Here is a 23,939-nt window from a genome sequence, read left to right as displayed (position 1 = left end):
CCCTCTGTGTTATCTCTAAACAGCTATATTACTTGTTGAATGTAGTGATATAGGTAAAGTATATTGGATCTTATTAAGAAGTTGTAATAGCAAATCTATTTTTAGAGCTATTGAAGTACAGGCCACAAGGCCAAGGAGATGAAAGAAACTAAGTGACGTTATTGGAAATATTTATCTTTTTATCTTTTTGTGTCCTCCCGTCCTGCCTTGTCATTGGCTTTCTAAGTGGAATAAGTGGGATTGTTTAGTGACTCCTTTAAGAAATTGGGTCTCACTTTGTCACCGTCACTTACCCTCATCTGCCTCTAGCCATGTGTTGATTTACCAAATGCAGATAAAGTAGACAGAAGTTTAAGTAGGGTCCAAATGAAATAAATCACATGCATATGCATAGACCTCACTGACCTGCCTCAAGAGGCTGTGGCTCAAATATTATCAATTTTTACTCCTGATTTTGGAGTAGGTTAGATGTCCTTTTAGATTTGACAAGGATAAACATGATCCTGCTCACAAGTCTTGGCACTCTTTGGCCCCTGACTGCTGTCCCCTGAAAACTGCGAGTTCTGTATAGCACAGAAGAATCGCTAACCCATTACATAGGTTTACAGGACAGCACATGTGTTTCTCTGAGTAGTACTGTTTGGTTCTATGAATTCTAGAAACAAACTTTTCTGCACTGTGAGGTACCTGGGATCTTGGCTTCCATCTGGTGCTATTTACAGTTTAAGGGAAAGAAAGCATTTCAAGTCCTAGTAATTCAAATTCCAGCCTCTCTTCAGCTTTTTCTTCTCACATTCCTCACTTATTCTATATTCCAGCCAAAGCGTGCGGGTCTGTGGTTCTTCAGATTCTGCTCACTGTTTCCTTTGTCAGCACTGATATGAACTGACCTAAACCCATGTATTTAAGGCTACTGATGTTTATGGGAAGGACCTAATAGTTGGTGCTCTGGCCAAATTGGTTTAGGTCAGATCTCAACAATCCTCTCTTCCACCTATGCTGATAAAGTACTATCCCCTCAGAACACAGTTTAGATGCCTTCTCTTTTTGATGTCAGTTTATATTATGGTGGCAGATACCATTTTGGTTTTTTATCTATAGCACTGCCTATATGATAATCATTGTTAAATGAAATGAATGAGTTCTGACACTTTGTCTTTATCTCATGGCAGTTAACATATTCTGGGCTTGTATTATAGTTTCCTGTGTTTGTCCCCTATTAAATGGTAAACTGCTCACAGTGCCCCTTGTAGTAGGTGTTCAGTAAATGTTGAGTTGAACTTTCCTGTTGATCGCTTACGTGTATTATTGCTGTCTGCCTGTATCTTAGCCATCTTCTTTTCTGGAAATTCTCACCTATATCACTAGTTCTTATGATAATTTGTTCCTAACTCTTATGGGACTTATCAGACCTTCCTGTGTATCATAAAAGTTTGATAATGTCTAAGCTTCTTTTCCAGAGGCCATATCTGATTGTCCTTTGAATCCTTCACTACACTTAGCTCTTGGGTGTGCAGTAGGTATTGATATAAATTAATGTTAGGGGTTTTTTTTTTTCCATGCTGTGAAAACTTTTTAAGATTTCCTTTTGATAATCTTAAGACAAAGGTGGAGATGGATAGAGGAGAAAGACTGCTAAGGGGAAAAGGAGGGTGGGATGTGGTACACAGACATTCATATACATTTTAACCATTATTTGCAGACTTTTATACACATACAGATTGATTTATATACATCCTAGAGAGTGGTTGATAGAAGTGCTGAGGAAACCAAACTCCTTTTATATCTGTTGATGTGAACTTGCCAAACAGTCGATAAGTTCTAAGGGTCCTGTGACCTTAGAGAAGCGTGATTTAGCATAAAGGGCATGGACTCTAGAGTGAAACACCTGAGTTTGTATCTTAGCTGTCACTTTCTGACTGTGTGACCTTAAGAAAGTTAACGTTTCTCTGGTATGATTTCATTATGTGTAAAAATAAGAAAATGTAGGTATTGTTGCTGGGAGGATTATGAGAGATGCATGTGAAAGGACCTTGCAAAGGCTTGTCTCTCAGCAACTGCCTGCCAAGCTAACCCTCCCCACAAGTACAGGGACCATATTTTGTAAAGCACAATCAAGACAGATGATGTGAAGAAAGTTTTAATTTTCCCCCCTGATTTGTGTGTGTATTTAATTGTGAAGCTTTACAGAGGCCTAAAATTCAGTTGCTTTTAGCCATGCATTTCACGAGGCATCTTTGGGGGAGATGATGAAATCATACAGAATCAGTACTGTCTTGGAAATCTGGGAAGTACTGTTACAATTACTAAGAACTACCAATTAGCTATAATTAGACTTGTACTCTGTCTGTGGAGAGAACCCGCTTAACCCTGTTCTAGGTATCCTGGTAGAAAGAGACTGGTAACTGTTCATATTAACATTGAGCATTGTGATTTATGTTTGATCAATTTAGTTTAGACAAGGAAATTAGGATTTTCAAATTCTTATTCTTGTTTTAGCTAAGCTGGTGATTTTTGACCTTTAACAGAATAAGTGGTGACTATCCTACAAGATTTCCTCCTGAGTTGTATTGTTGTTCATTGAATTAGTTGAGAAAAGGGGAAAAACCTGTTGGTCAAGAAAGTGCTTGTTACCTTCAGTTCAGTTTCTGCTGATCGCAATTGCCTAACAGGAAGCTTGTCTTTGTAGGCAAATGAGAGACCAGCCAGGAAGACCTGACAGTCCAGTAGGGTATCTCTAACCTGGATCTTATTATTGTTTTAACAAAATTCAAAGATTGCAGAGTTCAGTTATGTCAGCAGGAAACATTTTTTAGGAAATTCCCTCTCAGGGTTAGTCAACAATGAAGACCTTCACAGAATGGAAAGCAGTGAAGTAGAAACAGTAGGACATTAACATGTAAATTAAAAAAGATGACTGAGTAGAGGGATGTGCAAATACCTAAGTACAATGAATATAGGAAACCATTCTCTAATAGCAAACCTCTGATCCACGGAAGAAAAAGAAAAATTAAGTGAGAGCTCTGCTGTTAGGAAAAAGGAACCTGAGTATTTCTTTTTTTTTGGGGGGGGGGAGTTAAATTCAGAACACTTAACCAGTTTTGGGAACTAATAATAAAATATGTTTTGGTTCTGTGAAATGATTGCTTAGGAGACTCAGAGAGAAAGGGGCAGGGGACAGGAAGAAGTCAGTCCTTACATTCCTGGTCTGGCATCTATTAATCTTTGTTTCTCTAGCATAAGGCCTGCCACCAATTAGGCATTCAGTAAATGTTTATTTGAAGGGAAGGGGGGAAAATTAACTCACTAATACAAGAAAAAGCCCTGACAACGCAAGAGGTTCAGAAATGAGTCCGTTAGTCAAATTGTTGTGGCTGTGTTTTGCTATAATTTTTCGGTATTTTGGTTATAGCAGTGAGTTATACTTTGAAAAGCAGAGTATATTGCTCTAGCAGTTAACTACTAGCCATAGCCCACTAGCAGCTTTTGTCAAAATTGGGTTTTTAGTTTATTCTTAGGCTCTAGAGTAATGAGAAGAGCTTGAGCAATTATTCTTTGCTTGTGATTTTACTCATATAATGCCTTTAAGTTGAGGGTATTAAGATATTTCCACCCATTTGTTATGAAGAGGTTAATCTTAGACTTGTACTTCAGTCAGTCACCTCAGTTGCTTTGCCTATAACATGAAAAATCAGAACATCTTTAGTCTTTGCCTGTGGACTATTTATTGACCTTGGAATTTAAAAATTCCTTGGTTTCAACTGGGTTTGGGATTCTTTGTCACAGACACATCTTTGCCGCTAAACACAAAGTCTACTTGGGCAATGTTTTAATGTGTTTTGTTATAAAGTTAATATTGTGGGCCTTAGAATTGCATGGCTTTTTGTTACTGAAATGCTTTTAAGTGGCTAGATCAGGGGAGTTAGCCCTTTCAGGATGGCTCAACAAGTTCAGTTGTATTTTAGTTCAGCTAGGCTGAAATACTGAACTCTTCTGTATTTTTGTGGTTCTCCCTTCTGACGTCAATTAGCTTAAAGCTTGGTTTCTTCTGCCCCAGGAATCATGGTCTTTCTGATCCACGGACTGTGGACTTGGGAGGCCACAGTATTCTGTGAAAAGGGCATGGGCTCTACCACCTAGTAGATGTGGGACTGTGGGCAAGTTATTTCTTCTCATATTTTTTGAGAATTAAATATGAGTAATGAATGTAAAAGGCCTGGCCCATTAGTAACCCTTCAATAAAGGTAGGTATTATAATTACTGCCGGAACATTTTGGCAGTAGTGTGGCAGTTGAGGAAGTAGCAAATTTATGTGCAAGCAGCTTCACAGTCTTTGGATTTTTAAGTTTTTATCTATGTCATCCTGTTGAATGTCTTTTTCTCTCTCCCTTGTAGTTTGTTTAGAGTTTACAGTCTAATGGAAGAGTTGGTATGGTAATAAAAGCATGTTGATATAATGTGGAGTAGGCTTATGTATTTAAAGGTGTTATGTAGTAAATTGTTCATTAGTGTTCTTTATTATTTTCCCTAATTTACCCAGTGACTGGCCATTGTGGGGGATTGGCCTTTATTGAGCCAGAAGTTTACTCTTAAAGTTATGTCACATGTCTTAAAATGTCCTGTATTTCAGCTGAGGGTGGAAGATTTGAGAGATGTGAAGATTTGATTTCTTATATGTGGCAAACCAAAAGATTTCTTGTTAGGTGCTTAAATAAATATTTTTATTGGTAGACATTTGAGCCCTCCTATATTAACTTTGGCTGACAAAGTTTCTGTAATAGTAGAGGAGCTGTCTTAGAAAATGGATAAAATTCATTGTAGCTGAATGATCTGGGACAATTTATGTGCATAATAGAAGAAATTTTTATCATGCATTTGGAAATTGCATGATATTTATCATGAACAAATAATAGTATTAGGGATGTTTCCTTCTTTGTTATGTAGAATTTCTTATTCTTCTCTCAACAGAGAGGTGAGCAGTGCTACTGCAGACCTTTTATACCAAATAGCTGACTCAGGGGTTGTAACTCTTTCTGTGCTTCAGATCCACCACTCCATTGACCCTTCCATTTCTTGGTGGCTATCCTTTGCCGCTGGTGCCATGGTGGGTGTATGGATTGCTTTCTGTCTTTCAACAGTTACCGAAGTGCATGTTTGGGATTTTGTTGAAGAAAGCTGGATACAGTAAGCGGAAAGAATCTTGGAAGCTGCTTGACTGCTGTCTTTTCTCAGACTAGTCTGAAAGGGAATACCCCCATTCATTCTGGATTGGTGGATCTGAAGTACAAAATATTGTCCAGGTAAGCAATTACCCTGTATTGTTTTGTTATGTAGAACTCAACTCACTGAGAGAAACTTAAAATTTCTTTACTTTTTTCCATTATAATAGAGAAAGGAAGAAATGTTAGACATTTATTCATAGTGTTCATGTTTGGGTGTGGTTTAGTGAAGGTATTTGGTAGTAAAAACTTTGTTTCAGTGTAAGAAATGCAGTTATTTTTATTAAATAGGCCCAAAAGTTTTGTAGTCATAGCCTAACAGGGAATACAGTACAGTAAACAAGGGACATTTGTTTGAGGAATAGGTTATGAAATATGGAAAGCAAATGATAATTTTGTGGCATTATCTCATGATTTATAGTTATTACCTGGTCAGAATAATTTTTGTAGTTACCATGTAAAGTAGTGGTCTTTTATTCTTAGGACTCCTGGAGGGTCTTCTCAGGACGATTTACTAACTGTAGCTGCTGTTTACTGGGCATCTACTAAGTGCCAGGCGCTATTGTAAGCTCTTTACACATATTTCTTATTTAGTTGGCACATGCTTTACGTGTATATTACAGATTGTAAGATGAGGCTGAGGAGCATTAAGTACAGTTTGCCCAGGGTCATACAGCTCGTACATGGCAGAGCCAAGCTTAAGCTTGAGCCTGTGTGTCTCCAGAGCTCTGGCTCTTTCCATCTGACTACATTTGCTGAAGTTTGTACTTCAACTTCAGGATTTTCATATTGTCTATATACTGTTAGAGTAAGATGCCGTTTTCTACAGTGGGTTTCCACTTGGAGAACACACGATGGATCGTTTTTTGGCATGGTATCTTAATTGTATCTGGTGCGCTCCCTTCTAAATGAAAAGATTAGAAGATTAGAAGTCAGTTCACCAAGTGAACCTAAAGGTAACTTAGGAAGTATAAGAGAGGCTATACATTTACATGTCAAAATGTGTTTTATACAGGGAAGTATCATTTGGCCTAGTGAACTCAAACCTGTATCTTCTCAGTTCCTCCTTACTTTTTATTGGTTATTTAAATAGCTCAGTAGCTTATTATGTAGACTTCTTCTTCTTCTTCTTTTTTTGTTAACAGTGACATTCTTAGCTTTTTTTTTTTTTTTTTTTTTTAGTATTTATTTATTTGGCTGTACTGGGTCTTAGTTGAGGCACGCGTGATCTTCATTGCAGTATGTGGGCTCTTTAGTTGTGGCATGTGGGCTCTTTTAGTTGCAGCATGTGGGATCTAGTTCCCTGACCAGGGATCGAACTTGGGCCCCCTGCTTGGGAGCATGGAGTCTTAACCACTGGACCACCAGGGAAGTCTCTATGTAGACTTCTTTTGATCTGTGGTTTGTCAGCCTTACAAGTAAGATGTCAGGCAACTCATGACTTTTTCTGGTATTTAATCACTCCAGATTACCCATTTCCTTTACCCTTAAAAAAAAAAAAACAACTTTTTTGTCATAGACTGACACTCTGGCTATGTGATCCATGTTTTATTTTTTATATTTGTTAGTATTTCTTCTAGTTGAGCGTTTTTCACGCTTGTCACGTGAAGAGCTCTCAGGGTGGTGGTAGTAGGAAAAGTAGTAGTAGTTTACACTTAATGGGCAGTTACTCTGTATTGAGCACAATTCTGAACACTCTACATGTATGAACTCATTTTCATAGTGACCCAATGAGGTAGGTACCCTTATTTCCACTTTACTTATGAGGAAACTGAAGGATAGAGAAGTTAAGGAACATGTTCAAGGTCACACATCTAGTAAGAGACAAAGATGAGATATGAATCTAGGCAGTTTGGTTTCAGAGAATGTGCTTCTAATGTCTGTGCCTCAAGTTTAAAACACCATCCAGTGATAAAAAGAGGGGCAGAAATCCTGAAGACTAAAACTGTATTCTGATTTCAAGAAATCATTGCAAAGGGAAAGGAAACAATTGTTGCTGAGTATATATTTCGTACCTTCTGTAGAAAATAGTCTAGATCTCAGATTCTGTGTTAGCCATCCAAGACTATCTACCAGCCTGTTTCCCGAGAGGACTCACAGTAGGGTTAGTTTAAGGTTGTGTTCCAGAACAGTGCTGTCCAGTTAGAACTTTCTGGATAATGGAAATGTTCATTATCTGTGCTGTTCAATACGGTAGTCACTAGCCACTTGTGGCTATTTTGAAATGTGGCTCTGTTAACTGAAGAACTGAATTTTAAATTTTAAGTAATTTTAATAGCCACAAATACAGTTATAGAATTTACCTTCAGCCTAGGTCTGGTCCTGGATTTAACACCCTTAGAAATCTGATCTTGTCAGCATGCTGAAAGCCAGCCCCTTATCCCACGGTTAGACTTAAATTCATTAACCAGCTGTGCAAGACTGATGTGTAAAGCCAGAATTCCAGTTTATTAATTTATAATGATATGTGCTTGTTGGCATGATTAATATAAACTTTTCTGATAGGTAGGCTTCGTTACTAGATCCTACTTAACATGCCAGTTTAAGTTTTTCAAATGAGAAGAGATATTTAGAGGGACCTGAAGACTCAAGCCAAATGACCAAAATACTCTTGTCCAGTGGGTAGACTTTACCTACCAGGTCAGATCATAGTCAGGTGGTTTAGTTAGCATGGACTTGGCCAGGGAAGTGACGTATTTGCTGGCCTGGGACTGAGACAACCTCATTCAGCTTTTACTTTAGGGATGGATGGTTTTTCTGTCTTCCTTCAGCTTCTCTGCTTGTTTTTACTTCCCAAATCCTTTTCTGATTACGGCATTCATTTTAAGCATGTTAATATTTACATTCAGCTTGAACGCACTCTTGTTCTTTAGGTCTGGGAAGCTCTTTGTTTTCCTTAAGGCACCTTTATCACTGTAAGGATCCATTTTGTGTTCATTTTTGACTCTTAAGAAGGCAGTTGAATTTTCCTTGCTTCCCTGAGGCCTCTTTCTACTGAAACACACTTAATAGCTTATTTAATTTGGTCATATAGTGTGGGGTAGAATAGGAATATACTCATAAAAAATATGCCTGGTAGTACATTCTCTTTGCATTACGTCATGTTATTAAATGAGCTTGTGTTTAGCTTACTGTATCATTACTTTGGGACTTGTTCTTGATCCTTCTGTTCTTAAAATAGAAAGAGTGATGTAACCAAATTTGCATTTTAAGAAGTTAACTTTTCAGGTGTCTGTAAGATGGATTGAAGAGACTCAAGGCAGGGAGACCAGTTAGTTCAAGTGAGCAATGATGAAGGCAAACCAAAGCATTGACAGTGGGCATGGTGGAGATGGGGTGGGCTTAAAAGAGATGTAGGTGGCAGGACCTACCAAACTTGGGGATTGGTTATAGGAGAAAGAGATGGATGGAATATAGTATAAATTTTAGATTTTTGCCTTGGGCGCCAGAATGGTTGTTTGTTCTCTCTTCCAAGATAGGGAATACTAGAAGAACAGACTGGGAGGAGTGGAGGGAGGAGAAAGAATGAGTTCAGTTTATAGTGAATTTGAGTAGCCTATGGGTGAATCCTCTAAAAGGAGAAGTATCTAGTAGGAATACTGATTTGGAGCTCACCAGAGAGAGCAGGGATAGAAAGATTTGGGAGTTTTTATTTAGCTTCAGTGGTAGCTAACTTTACTTATTGGAGTTAGAAGATAACTCAGAGTAAAGATTGAAGAATTCATATCTGTATGGAAATACTAATATAAAGGAATGGGCTACAGCTCAGATTATGATATCATATGTGATGTCGCTCAAGAGGTGTTACTACTCTGTCCTTCTCACATTGATCTGGGGATTGTTACAGCCTGTTCCCAATCAGCAAATTAGTCCATTATATTTGGATTGTGATATTTTTTCCACTGTAGTGGTTTGTTTAATTATTAGAGGTACAGTTTTTGAAATGTATTTTAGAAAGCACCATGTTGTCACTACACATCTTACGTACATTTATCAAATTCATTTCTTTACATCTGGTGACAAAAACAAGGGAAAACTAACCTAAACAGTGAACATTCTGGACCAAACGTGAAATGGGGAATGGAAATTTGCTCTTCTCTCAGCCTGTCTCAATTCCTGAATGCTTCTCATCTAGCTGTGATGAGTGTGATTATGGTATTTTAAAGAAACATTTTTAACATCACAACATGAGGCCTAAGTACAAGACAGCTATTTAATCTACTGGTCAGTTGAAGAAACAGCAAACTGTTCAAGTGCTGGTATGAAAATTAGCTTTGTAGGAATTATTGAGATGGTGTGTTGGTCCAGTGTGGCATTTATTTAAGAGATTTTTAAGGCAGATTTTTACTATATGCTGTTTTCACCTTATGTACTGACTTCAGACCCTAATTCCCAGGTGTGCTATAACTCCACTGTAATTAGGTTTTAGTAATGAAAGCCTGGAGATGTGAAGACTTCATTACAGCTAAAGTCAATCAATACTTAACAAAAAACTTTTTTGAATACATTATATATGTCTATGGTACAAAATTCATAAGGTGCAAAAAGGAGTACACAGTAAGGAAAAAAAAGTCTCACTTCTCTTTAGCTCCAGCTACTCAACCACATTCTTGTGTAGCTTTCATATATGTGTGTGTGTGCTATACACATTATTCTGCACCTTGATTTTTTTTTTTATGTAAAATATGACATGGTCATCTTTCATATCAGTTCCCAAAGAACTCTCATGTTTTTTGAAGAGATAATTTAAAAGATGCACGCTGACTTATTATATGTGCTATAATTTGTGAAACCAGTCTGGGCTGTTACAGATAGAGGCTCTTTCCAGTCTTTTGCTGTTATACATAATGCTGTAAAAAATAACTTGACGTGTATGTCATTTCACATGTGGAGGAGTATATCTTCAGGACAGATTCCTGGGAGTAAGTGTCACTGGATGGGTGCTTTAAAAAATCTGATAGACATTGCCACGTTGTCCTCCAGTCACATGGCAACAATTTACACTCTCACAGGCTTTGCTTGAGAGTACTCTTATTTCATGACACTCTCAAGGTGTTACATTGGTTTTAAGCAGGTTGCTTTTTCAATTGTTCTTCTCTCTTTTCCCCCATAACTTTTTATTATGAAGAATTTCATATATACAAGAGTTGGGGAAAAAAGCAGTACAACAAACACCTGTATACTCTCTCCACCTAGACTCAACAGTTGTTAACATTTTGCCATATTTGGATCATTTCTCTGCTCCCCCCCCTTGGTCGTCCCTTCCCTCCCTTTTTCCCGCCTTCTTCCTCTGTCCCTCTCCTCCCTTCTCTGTCCTTCTCTCCCCAAATAAGTACCCTTTTTTGTTGTTAAACAATTTGAAAGTAAGTTGCAGACATGATACCTCATCCTCTAAACATTTCAGCATGTATCTCTTAAGAATAAGGATAGTCTCTCTCTAAAAGCGAGCGTGCATACACACACACAATGTTTATAGTATACATCTCCATATATAACCAAATATTAAATATAGTCATATGTATTTTATACATATATAAAGCCACAGTACTGTTTTTATATCTAAGAAAATGAAAGTAATTCCATAATATAATAACAAATATTCAGTTCAATTTAAATTTTCCCAGTTGACCCAAGAGTGTCTTTTCTAGCACTCCCTCTTTAAAAAACAAAAACCAAGTTCCAAATAAAACACACCTTTTATATGTGGTTGTAGATGTCTTTTTAATTTCTTTTTGTTTTAACTGTCCCTCTGCCCTTTTCCCTCTCCTGGAATTGATTTTTTTTTTTTTTTTTAAGAGTCCAGCTCAGTTAGTTGTCCTGTAGGGTGTGCAGCATTCTTCACTTGTTTGAATATTTCTTCATGGTGTTATTTAACTCATTTCTCTAGCTCCTATACTTGCTGTAAACTGGAAGTTATGTGAGAGGCTTGATTGCAGCCCATTTAACAAGAATGACAAGAATGCTTCATCATAGGTGAAGTGTACTTTGCATTGAGTCATGTCGGGAGGCACTTAATGACAGGTTATCCCATTATGAGCTATGCTAAATTTGATCCCTTCACTAAGGTGGCAGCAGCCAGACCTCTCCATTAAGGTACAGTTTTATCCTCTGTTATTACAAAGGACTATGGGGTAATATTTTGGCACCTTGTAAATATCCTGTAACATTACAGCCTTTCACCCAGTGGTTTTAGCATCCTGAGCCTGAAATCAGTTATTACAATGTAAGTTACAAAATTGTGGTTTTCTGTCGTTTCATCTATATTTGTTAGCTAGCATTCACAGAGGCCATCTCGTTTCTCCTCCTTCCTTTTGTGTATCACCGTACTCTCATGGATTTTGTTCATTCACTGTGTTAACAGTCAATTACAGTCTTTATTGATGTTCAGATTTGGCTAATGAGAGCCCCTTCAAGGTGGCTCCTGCTTCCTTTTTAACATGAGCCCATCAGTTTTGGTGTGTTTCTTGGTTTTCTACTTTTCCCTGCATATCAGGAATCAACCATTTCTCCAAGACACTCTGGTTCCTTTTAGTGGGGAATGGTGTTTAGAAACAAAATCAGTACTGTTGGGTTGTTGTTGCTTCTAGACCTTTTCAGTGGACAGACCTAAGAAGTATATTTAAAATGAACCATGTGTTCATGTTAGTTCTGATTCAAACTTAATATTACAGGGATATATTTCTGAACCTGTTAGCCTTTTGATTTTCAAAATCTAAGGGATCATACTGTGTAATGGCCGTCTATTTGAGGTACTAATTGTTATGCAAATAGGCAGATAAATAGCTTTATTCATTTATTATTGAGCATGTAATCGAACAGGTACTGTTTGGTAATGTGGGGAATACAGAACAGAATCAGATGTGTACCTTGCTTCCAGAATCTTAGTCTTTTACGTAAAAAAGTATAGTTCAATGTGAGAACTGCTAAGGATCATGAGAGGTGGACATACGTTGTGTGGGAGCTAGAAAAGGAAGGAAATCTCATAAAGGAAATTTTTAAAAAGTTACCCTTTGGGACTTGAGCAAAAATTAGACATGGATGTGGATGTGTTGGGGCAGAGGAGGGATATCATAGCAAAGGTAACCAAATGAACAGTAGCTGGCAGGCAGTGGTGTGTATTGTCTCTTGGGAGTAAGTAGTTCTGTGGATTGTTGGAGTGTAGTTTGTGTGAAGGGATTGAGGTAGATAAATTTGTAAAGAGATTATAACCAAATCTTGGGTCATCCTTTAGGTCATAAGTTACAGACAAGTAGCCTGTAGATAGAGATCCACAGATGTATTTTATTTGATCTGCATAGATTTTTTAAAATTAGACATTTCATATCAAAACACTCTGGTTTTGCCTGAAAACTGGAGCTGAGTAGTGGCTGCCCTTATTTATTTATTTATTTATTTATTTATTTATTTTTGGCTGTGTTGGGTCTTCATTTCTGTGCGAGGGCTTTCTCTAGTTGCGGCGAGCGGGGGCCACTCTTCATCGCGGTGCGCGGGCCTCTCACTGTTGCGGCCTCTCCCGTTGCGGAGCACAGGCTCCAGACGCGCAGGCTCAGTAGTTGTGGCTCACGGGCCCAGTTGCTCCGCGGCATGTGGGATCTTCCCAGACCAGGACTTGAACCCGTGTCCCCTGCATTGGCAGGCGGATTCTTAACCACTGCGCCACCAGGGAAGCCCAGTGGCTGCCTTTTTGAGTCAAGTCTTGTACTTTCCTGGTCACCATAGCTCCTGTAAGGCCTTCTTTACTTTTGAGCTTGTCATCCCTGCAGGAGAGGAAGGGTGAGGGTAGTGGGTGTGGTTTGAGATGAGAGATAACTTGAAAGTTTGAGCAAAATCTGTGCTTTAGAAAGATCACTCTGGCAGTCAGTTTGGAGGATGCAATGGAGCAGGGAGACCAATTAATAGACTGTTGCAATGTTCCAGGGAAGAAATCACAAGATAGTAACAGATGGTGTGGAAGAGGAGGAGATGAGACATTTTAAATGTAGAATGGGTAGATTGTATTGATAGATATGAGTATGTATGTGTATGTATTGAAGAGAATGTAAATCAGACTCTCTTAAAACATGAAGTCCTGTCTCTAAAAAGCTTTGCATTCATAAATCAGTTATGAATTAACTGATTATGAATGAATTAATTACAGTTTCTGGAACTTAACCACATATTTTTTAATCTGTTGGTTAATTTTGGAAGACAGCAGTAATAGTTTCATGCGTTGTCACTGTGTTTAGTTTTGCAATATGCAAATAACATGCTTCAACAAAGTCTAACTCTGACATAGCTTTATTTCTGAAAGTTGTTTATAAAGTGAATATTTATATTATGATTTTAAAAGTCACTTTCCTTATAATTGTGGAGCTAAACTTTCAAGCAAAAATATTAGCAATGCTAGTACTTATTTTCAGAATGTTGGCTGCTTGTGTTTAATTTTCCCCACAATCTCTGCAAGAACTTAATCAAAAGGATAGTGAATCAACAAGGGACTGTACCGTAGACTTGAAATTACACCTTTATTAAAACCATATACACTGTTAATAAGTATTTTGGACATCTTCCCTGTCTGGTTAGGGCATGACTTTATCCAGTCCCATTTCCAGTGCCATTACTCCAGATATTTAGTAGCACCACCAGCTCAGATAATCTGAGGGAGGTGGACATGAAGAACATGTAAATGAGTAGACTGGGAATGAGAGTTACTCACACTGACAGAGGCCACACCTGGATACTGTGTAAAAAGCATCCAGCTTCAAGGGATGAACAAAGATAGATTAAAGGGCATTTGCATATATTTTTTTTTATTGCTTTTAGCTTACATACAGTATAGAACACAAATATTAAGTGTACAGCTTAATGATTTTTTTTACATATGTGTATACTACACTGTGTAACTGCTACCCAAATCAAGATAGAAAACATGCTAGAGCCACTTGAGGGCTTTCTTGTCTGTGCCTCACCCAGTCAATAGACCCTCCCAAAGGCCTATTCTGACCTCTTTTATTATAGGTTAGTTATGGCTGTTTTTGGATTTTATATAAATGGAGTTATACAGCATATATATGTACTCTTGTGTTCCCCCCCCGTTACTGTATCCATGAAATTCATCCATTTTGTTGTGTATAACAGTATTTTTCCCTCCGTGCATTATTCCATTGTATATATAGTCCATGGTTCATTTATTTTACTGTTGATAAATTAGTTGGTTTGTTTCCAATTTTTGGCTGTTATTATGAATAACATTTCTAAGGTGGACATAAACACTTGGTTCTCTCAGTTGTGAAAACCCCAGAGTGGAATTACTGGGTCAGAGGATAGACATATGTTTAGTTTCAGTAGATTCTGCTAAACTGTTTTCCAAGCACTTGTGACAATTTAGACACCTACCTGTAATGTGGAGAGTTCCAGTTATCTCTTGGCTTTGCCAATCCTTTTCATTTTAGCCATTCTGATGAGTGTGTACTGGTATCTATATTGTAGTTTTGGTGTTTTTTTTGTTTAATCAGCTTATTGATGTATAGTTTGTATGCAATAAAATGTACTTATTTCAAGTATACTGTTTGAGTTTTGAAAACTATATATACTCATGTAACCAGTACCACAATCAAGATATAGAACATTTCTACCCAAAAAAAACTTCCCTCATTACCCTTTGCAGTTCCCTCAACAGCATCCTCGGCCTCAGGTAACTTGCTTTCTATTACTGTAGATTAGTTGTGCGTGTTCTAGAATTTCATATAGATGGGATGGGTACAGCATGCGTATACTGCATGTACTCTTACTATGTTTGGCTTATTTTGCCTAACATGTTTTTGAGATTCATTCTTGTACCAGTTGTTTGTGCCTTTTCATCGCTTAGCAGTGTTACATTATACGAGTATACACAGTTTTGCTTATCCATTCGCCAGCTGATGAATATCTGGGTTGTTTCCAGTGTTTGGCTATTATGAATAAAGCTTGCGTGAACATTTGTGTTCAGGTTTTAGTTTGGACATTTCTTTTGTCTTGTGTATACCTAGGAGTGGAATTGCTGGGGTAGAGTGTAGATGTATGTTTAGTTTTTCAAGAAACTGCCAGATCTTTTCACAAAGTGGCTGTACATTCTTAGAGTTCCTCTGACAGTGTATGAGAATTCCAGTTGATCTACATCCTCATCAGCACTTGACATTGTCATTCAGTTTTAGCCATTCTAATAGTTGTGAAATAGTATCTCATTGTGGTTTTATTTTACAGTTCCCTAACGACTAATGATGTTGAGCATTTTTTTCTTGTGCCCATTGATCATTTAGCTATCTTGTTTAGAGAAATGCTTATTCAAATCTTTTGACCCTTTAAAAAAATTGAGTTGTCTTTTTTCTTACTGATTTGTGGGCGTTCTTTATTATAGTCTGGAAACGAGTTCTTTATCAGACATACATATTGCAGACACCTCCTGTTCTGTGGCTTGCATTTCCAATGTCTTAATATTGTCTTTTGATGGACAGAAGGTCTTAATACTAATGAAGTCTAATTAATCAATTTTTTCTTTCATAGTTACTAGTTTTTGTGTCCTGTTTATGAAATTTTTGCCTACTCTAAGGTCTTAAAGATACTCTGTGTCTTCTTCTAGAAGCGGTATGTTTTTACCATCTCACAATAATTGTTTTTTATGGTTGAGATAGGGATCAAGATTCATTTTTACTTCCCATGGTTACCCAATTAGCCCAGTACTGTTATTGACACATACGTTAAAAAACTGTTGAAAAAATGTTAAGTAAGAAACTTATATTTTCTTTTTACAGAGGTAATTTATATTTATTATAGGAAAATTGAAAATAAAAATTATGTAAAATAAGAAACAAAAAGAATAAAAAGTTCCACTGATGACTGCTGTTAATATTTGGTATACTTCTCTGCCTTCATATACATATTTTTTTCTTTCATGTATGTTTCATATTTGTTTTTCACACATAAAATTATTTTGCAAACTGCCTTTAAAACTCAACAATATTTGTGACATCTTTCTGAACCGTCATATATTTCTTTATAACATTTTGAAGGGGTGCCGAATATGCATGAATATGCAAATGGATAAATAGTTAAACCACTCCTTTATTAGACATTTAAGTTATTTCTAATTTATAGCAACTTAAAGCTGGTGCTCTTTCTTGAAGTTTAATCTTTGAACAAATCTGTGAGTATTACCTTGGGGTAAGTTTTAAGAGGTGGAATTGTTGAGTCAAATAGTGTACACAAAAAATGTGCACGTGTATTTTATATAGCCAAAGGTTTTACCCACTTTCTGTTATTTATATGAACATGACATATCAGACTGACCATAGTCTATGAAAGTGCTCTTTTCTCCATGTTTATGCCATTTTAAGGTATTAATAATTTTTTTAAATCCCAATTTGGTTAAGGAATTTAAAATTTTATTTTTTTTAATTACTAGTGATATTGGACATATTTTTCTTAGGTTTGTGGCTATTTATGTTTCTTTCATGAAGAAAGGGAAATATGTAGATTAGCTGTCTTCACTGCTGATTCTAGATCCAGGTGCATTTGGGGAGTGGCAGAAGGAAGTCACCAGGGTGAGGAACTTCTGAGTTTGTTGTGGCTGGGGCAGTGCCGCCCTTTTGTGATTGAAATGGCCATTTTTGTTAGAAGCCAGCTGCAGGAGTATCTGCTTTATTCAGCAGACTGTCTGTGGCAAGCTTAAGCCAGGTCACTGCTCTGGCTTGCCCCTGGCTCCCGGTGCTCTTTATGAAGCACGTTAGGATCCGTCTCGACTGGCCTCACTGACAGCTTCAGGGACACTCACTCCTACTAGCCTTTGCTGCTTTGACCTAGGAAGTGAGGTTCTGCTGGGAATTCTTCTGCTTTTCAGGTAGACTTTTCTTTGTTTACGTGCAGTGAACCCTGTTTCCACAGAAACCGCAGCCTTGGCACCTCTGTCTTCCTCCTGAGTCTTGGCTATTTTTGCTCTTTTTCACCCTAGCTTTCCATACTTCAGTCACAGTGATTTTCTCCCACCCCTTCCTCCAGTGCACCAGATTCTGTCTTGACCTAACAAGCATTAACGTCTATTATTTGTTATCAGGGAGGCTTCACCCTTAACTCCTTTCTTGCCCATTTAACCTCTGCTTGTCCTTTAGAGCTGAGTTCAAGCATCAATTCCTCAGGGGTTGTGTCTGGGCCCCCTAGGTACCCCTACAGGTTAGATTCCCTTTGTCATATTATTACAGCATTCAGTTCTTTTTCTTCACAGCTGTTAACATAATTGTAATTGATAAATGTATTGCGTAATCCCCCACTAGACAGTCAGCTTCTTTATTAAGAAGGTAACCTCCATGGGGACAAGGATCATGTCTGTCATGTCATATTCAGTTCATAGCATATTCCCAGCATCTAGCACAGTGCATGCCATACAATTGCCCAGTTGATTGAATGAAGGAATAAATTTAGGAGGGCAAATGAGAATTAACCATCTTGTATCAGAAGTTTATATGTACTTTTAAAATGAATACATCCACTCCATTTAATGCTTGGTGTTTTCTGTTTCACTATCATCTCTTAGTTTTAAATGACTTGGTCATGAAAATTAAGCTGTTGGCATCAGTGACTCCTTTCAGAAGATCAAAAAGCATCCCTTCTCTCCCTCTCTGCCTCTAAACCAGACATTGACTTCTGATCTGTCCAGATAGTAATACTGCAGCTGTCATTTTGAAGGATTTGTCAGCTGCTGTAAACTGCTAACCTTTCCTTTCCTCCCCCCTCCCTTTTTATTTTCATGTGTGTGTGTGTGTGTGTGTGTGTGTGTGTGATTACTAGGATCACTATTACTGGGAGTTGCTTCCTTAGGTCAAGTAAATTTAGTAAATGCTGCATGTAATCTCCTCCTCTTAGAAATTCACTTGGTAATTGTCATTTTAATAATATGTTTCCCAGCATTTCCCAAACTTTCTGACTCCAGAATCCTTCTCCTCCTTTATTTTGGTTCAAAACTGATACAACCCAAGGCTCTTTACTATTTTTGTGTATTTCACCCCAACTTCTTTTATTCACCAAGGGTTCTCTTATCACTCTGCCAAAGTAAGGAGGGAGGGAACTAACACTCGTTAAATGCCAGATTTACATCTACTATTCCTTTTAATCTTCACCATAACCTTGAAAGATAGGCTTATTTTCCACATTTTAGCATGTGAGGAAATGGAGACTGGAGAAGAGAATTATTTTTTTGCTCAAGGTCACATAGTGATTCTTTCCCTCTCTTTCTTTCTCTTGTCCTCCCTCCCTCCCTCCCTCCCTCCCTCCTTTCCTTCCTCCCTTCCTCCCTTCCTCCCTTCCTCCCTTCCTTCCTTCCTCCCTTCCTCCCTTCCTCCCTTCCTCCCTTCCTCCCTTCCTTTTTATCTCTACAAAGCCTTGTGCTCTTTCCCATCCCTGCCTGGGGTAAGAAAAGAAAAACTCTTCTGATTATTTTAGATTCCGCACCTCTAGCTATCACCTTAGTTTGAGGAGTGTTAGGTGGCAGCTTGGGACTCTTAAAAGTGCCAGAGACTCTGGAGCAGCAGGGTTTCCAGGTTGTAGGTGGGCAGCAGCAGATTGTCAGTATTTGGGGAGATTGAGAAGAACAGGGGAAGCCTTGCCTGCCCCTGCCCAAATTGCCTCTGTAAGCCCTCATGCTTCCTTTCCTCCCTTATTCTGTGCTTAACTCATTCTCCCCAGTTCCAGTCTTTTCTCCTTTGTTGGAGTTCTGTTGATAGATTAGCTTTTTATCAATAGTGCAGTAGTTAATATTTATTGAGTGCCTGCTTTGGATGTAGCAGGTGCTGTACTCCTCGAAACAGCTGGCTTGCTTAAGGTCACATAGTGTGAATCTAGAATCTTAACCTACCTCTGCCTAAGTGTTTTTTTTTTAGTCTTAATAATTTTTTTCCTAAGGGAAACCTACCCTAAGCAATGAAAATCTGTGAAATCATGGGTTTGATGTGCTAGCTGTATATTTGTTATAATGTATTTAAATTAAATGTATAGCTATTAAACATTAAAACACCCTTACGTGTCACCAGAAATCACCTTGAATACTAAACCTTGGGAAACATTGCTGTAGTCTACCCTTTTAACTTTATTCATTCATCCATCCATGAATAGTTCAGTATGTATCTGTAAAAGATGTGGACTTAAAAACAAAAAACTGATAAGAACAAACAAATATAGAGCACATAGTTCCATTATTATACCTAAAAAACTAACAATAATTCTTTCATATCAAATAGTGTTTATATTTGCTTAATTGTCTCACAAATAATTTTTAAATTAATCGTCGTTACTTTTTAGAACAGTTTTAGATTTGCAAAACAATTGAGCAGGTAGTACAGAATTGTCATATACACCCCCTTCCCCTGCATAGTGTCCTCCATTATTAACATCTTACATTAGCGTGGTCATGGGCTGCTATTGACGCATTATTATTAACTATAGTCCATAGTGTATTCAGCTGTCTTTAGTTTTTACCTCATGTCTTTTTTCTGCTCCAGGATTTCATCCAGGATCCCACCTTACATTCAGTTGTCGTGTGTTCTTATGCTCCTCTTGGCTCTGTCATTTTCTCAGACTTTGTTTTTGATGACCTTGACAGTTTTTCGGAGCACTGGTCAGGTATATTGTATTGCCCTCTGTTGGAATTTGTCTTGTTTTTCTCATAAAGTCTCTTAGTAGTTGGTTTTTTCAGTTCAGGAGACAGAGTTGGTTCACACATTGCATATAGTTAATAGTCTCTCAAATCTCTTTTAATCTATAAAAATTGCCTCTCCCATCTTTTTTTCTTGCTATGTATTTATTGAAGAAACTGGATTGGTCATTTGTTCTGTGTAACTTCCCCAAATTTGGATTTTGCTAATTATGTTCTTATTAGGTCTACATATTCTGATCTCATTTGTATTTCTTATAAATTGGTAATCACATCCAGAGGTTTGTTGGATTTAAGTTTAGTGTGTTTCTCTATCAATTAACAAAATAAAACAAAAATCAAAATTCATTCTGTGTCCACTGTGCTATGGTGCTTTCTTACTTTTGTGATATTCTCTCTCCTTTCCAAGTAAGTGATTCTTGAAGAAATACAGAACTTCTTGCATTTGCATTTTTCTGAGTTAAAAACTGCATAATTTATTGACAGCTGATAGAGAAGCAGTAACCTGGCTGCAGGAATATCCACATGTGGTTGTCAGTTTTGCCAAGGACAGTGATGACACATTTTATGGTATTGACTATCAGTATTAGAGTTTTATTCCTATAGTTTTTAAAATTTTCAACTTTTTTCTTTTTCTCAGTTCAGAAATGTAATGACTTTTGCTATTGTTAGTATATACTTAAACCTTACTTTATTTCAAAAAAAAAAAAAAGAATTTGAGTGATTACAATGACCCATACAGTGTAGGAAGATAAAAAGAAAATAAGTGGATAAATGAAGATGAAAGGAAAAAATAAATGTAGTAAAATAAGATAAAGGAAGGGTTAAAGTTATGCAAAAATGCATAGAATAAGGTTAGTTGTTACAGGAGGGGCACAGGTTAGGCGCTGCTTGTAAATAGTAATATTCTGTGTCTGTAGCAGTTTGCAGGACTTTTGTAATCTTAGATGATAAATATATTCCTTGCTCTACGGTTATTTATTTATTTGGTGCTTGTACTTGGTACTACCAACCTCATTGCTTATTTGGAATTAAATGCCTATAAAGCGGTGGGTCAGGTTTCTCAGTATTGGGTATCAGAGCTCCTTGGAAAATCAGGACTCGTTTTTTCTGTTATACTTTCTTTCTGCATTCTTCTTAGTGTTTTGTTTAGTTTACCCTGTTACATATTTTTTTCTTTCTCTAGTATCTGTGTTATAGCAGGAATGGGATATTCTTAGAACATTTTGTTTTGAATACTTTTAGTAGAATAAAATGACTTCCTAGGAAAATAAATATAAATTTAAGAATGTTTCATCCGCAGAATGTTCTTTGTCTTTAAGACCTTGGCCATGTCAAATACGTTTTTGGCTTTTGCCTGTTTTATTTGAACTAAATATTTAAGGTTTGTTATGATTTTTTTCCAGTAGAAAGTGTCAGAAAACCCAACTCAAACTGGTTTAAGCTGAAACAGGGAATTTATAATTTGAAAAATCCAGAGGTAGATGTGGATTCAGGTTTCTTCCTCAGAGTGAATGTAGTACCTCCTAGAACCAGCTGTCCCTTGTGGTAGCATGAGGGCAGTTCCAGCTTTCATCCTCTTATGTTCATGCTCAGTGGGGAAAGAGATTTCTTGTGGCTCCCGTAGAAGTCCTGGATTCAACTTGGAGTATGTGCTTATTCCTGAATCAATTACTGTGATTAGGTGATGTAGTCAAAAAACAAGTGTCCACCATCAGCCCTTTAAAATTACAACATTACATTCTTCTCTAGCCTCTGAATCAGATTTTTGCTTTACATGTAACCTTCTGGACTTTACATGTTAATTATTTGATAAATTAGCAAATATTTATTGAGTTCCTACTCTGTACAAGTGCTGTGAGGACCTGAAAGCATTACATTGTAAATTGGTAAATTGTCTTATCAATTGCTTGTATTACTTTATTTTTTATAAATTATTTTGGAAATACAACACCTAGTTTATTTGGAAATAAAGTACAAATTTTATAGGAAAATTTAGTACTTTGTGTTTTCCTGTGGTTTATAGACCAATTTTTGGTTTTTGAATTTGATTATTTTCAAAGTAAAAGTAAATATCACCCTTTCAACCTTTTTTGCTTGCATCCCAATCTTGGTAGCTGTTTTTATTGTTTCCCTTTAGACTTTTAATTCGTCGATTAAAAGAAATGTGGATCATGGAATATTTTTTTTGTCTTAAATGCAGCAAAAAAATGCCCGGATGAGATTTGTCTTCTGATCCTCCTCTCAGTTCTGTATTTTCTCAGAGTTAATAAAAAATTTATTATGATGGTGACATCTGTGTTCTGTGCTTTGTAGAACACCTTGACTGACCACTTATAGCTGAGTCATACATAAAAGTTATTAAAACAATGGAGCTTAATAGCGTTTTTGACAAAGAAGTCCAGTATCTCTTAAACTGATATTGGGCCTTTACATCTTGACTTCATTACTTCCTTTGTGTGAGAACTTCCAGAGTGTTGTAGTCTACCTGTGTTCATATGTACTCCTGCACAAAGGTCTGTAACGTATAGGTTGACCTTATCGTAGCATGTGTCTCGCAGCAATTATCTGCTGTTGAGACTAGGTACTTTCAAGGGGGTACGTACCAAAAGCACCTCGTGAGATATTTAGAAGACCTGGGCTAGAAAAACATTTTAAGAAGATGGACAAAATGCTCTCTATAAGGTCCCTTTCAGCTCCAGAATGTAATGGAATCTCTGGCTTCAAGCGGTAAGAACTCCCCTTACCCAGTTGCCTGCAGAAAACAGTGTGAAGGGAATCAAAGACAGCCTTGCTGTGCAGCAGGCAGCAGGAATCCTTACTAAGGCAGTCCTAGCCCCCGGCTGAAAGACAGATTCATTTGTTCTTAGAGCCCAGTGGATTGTGAGGCACAAAACTTCATTCTTATTTGAAACCAAGGTCTGCTTAGGATATGAGAACAATGGGGATTAGATGAGAAAGTAGAGCAAATGCAAAGTTTACTATACATTTAATTAAGGGTTGATAAATCCCTGTATATCTATTAGCTTGGACCACTCACTTTCATTCTATTCCTAGCTTAAGGAAGCAAACTTTTGATTACGGTCTTTTTCTAGATCCATCCCTCTGTGTGTGTGTGTGTGTGTGTGTATAAAATTTTAAACATTGAGACTCTACTAACTTGGAATATGTGTTTCTTTGGAATGGGGGCTGGATTAGGTCTCTGAAAATAAATGGGTATTCGAGAAATGAGCAATGTTTAGAAAATAGTAGAGGGCTTGTTTAAATGGTGCAAGGTTTGATTTCAAAAGATTTCTTAGGAGGACCAACTTTCGTTCGATAGGTACAGTGAGACAGGAAGCATGTTAGATAGTGGAAGCTTTGAAAGTCTTTGGAAGTGATTTTTAAAATACCATTAGTTAGTGGAGGTTTAGTTTTAATACTCTTGAAAGCAGTGAAACTGCATTTCTTTGAAATATTTTATACTTTAGGAATTTAGCCATTTATCTCCCTTTAGTGAACTGGGAAATAATATAGCTTTATTCCCAGAAATAATTTTGATACCAGAATATTTGGTTTTCAGAATTCTTGTGTTGTCTGTTGAAGCATTTAGTATATTGGCATGTTCAGTAAACTTTTTGAATGAATAATCAGTTTAAATGAAAGAGTTAAAGTAGGATTATGATGTGGTCTGACTATAATTGTCAGACCTATTGAGAGTAGATGCAGTAACATTCCTTAAGCCATCTTTCTGAAAGTGATATTTCTTCCTAGAAAAAATGAGAGTGTCCATTATATCAGGGGAAAAAAAGTTTCCACTTTCTGTATGTTCTAATTTTTGTTTTTTGGCTATGCCGAGCGGCTTGTGGGGTCTTAGTTCCCTGGCCAGGGATCGAACCTGTGCCCCCTGCAGTGGAAGCATGGAGTCCTAACCACAAGACCGCCAGGAAATAAACTCTAATGTTCTTTTTAAAACATGATAAACTTTGCACTCTCTTACATGAAAGTAGGGTAAGGATTTTGGTTCAGTACTGATATTATAGGGTAGTCAGATCTTGTTGTGTAGGCACTTCCAGAAATTCTCT

At 37.2% G+C, this 23,939-nt stretch overlaps 1 protein-coding gene across 7 annotated transcripts in view; it reads left to right on the top strand.

Annotated features, from left to right (window-relative positions):
* Window positions 1–23,939, top strand: part of FBXW11 (F-box and WD repeat domain containing 11) — a 137,798-nt gene that overhangs the window by 3,856 nt on the left and 110,003 nt on the right. For 5 of the 7 annotated variants that reach the window (XM_059917673.1, XM_059917674.1, XM_059917669.1 and 2 more), the window contains exon 2: window positions 5,139–5,300. The exons of the other annotated variants lie outside the window; for them this stretch is intronic. The gene's annotated coding sequence lies outside the window, so the exon portion shown is untranslated. The remainder of the gene's footprint in view (window positions 1–5,138; window positions 5,301–23,939) is intronic. 7 annotated transcript variants of the gene reach the window in all.

Source organism: Balaenoptera ricei, chromosome 3, assembly GCF_028023285.1.
Source record: "Balaenoptera ricei isolate mBalRic1 chromosome 3, mBalRic1.hap2, whole genome shotgun sequence".
NCBI lineage: Eukaryota > Metazoa > Chordata > Mammalia > Artiodactyla > Balaenopteridae > Balaenoptera > Balaenoptera ricei.
The sequence above is the reverse complement of the archived record's forward strand: the minus strand, read 5'-3'. Positions and strand labels throughout refer to the sequence as shown.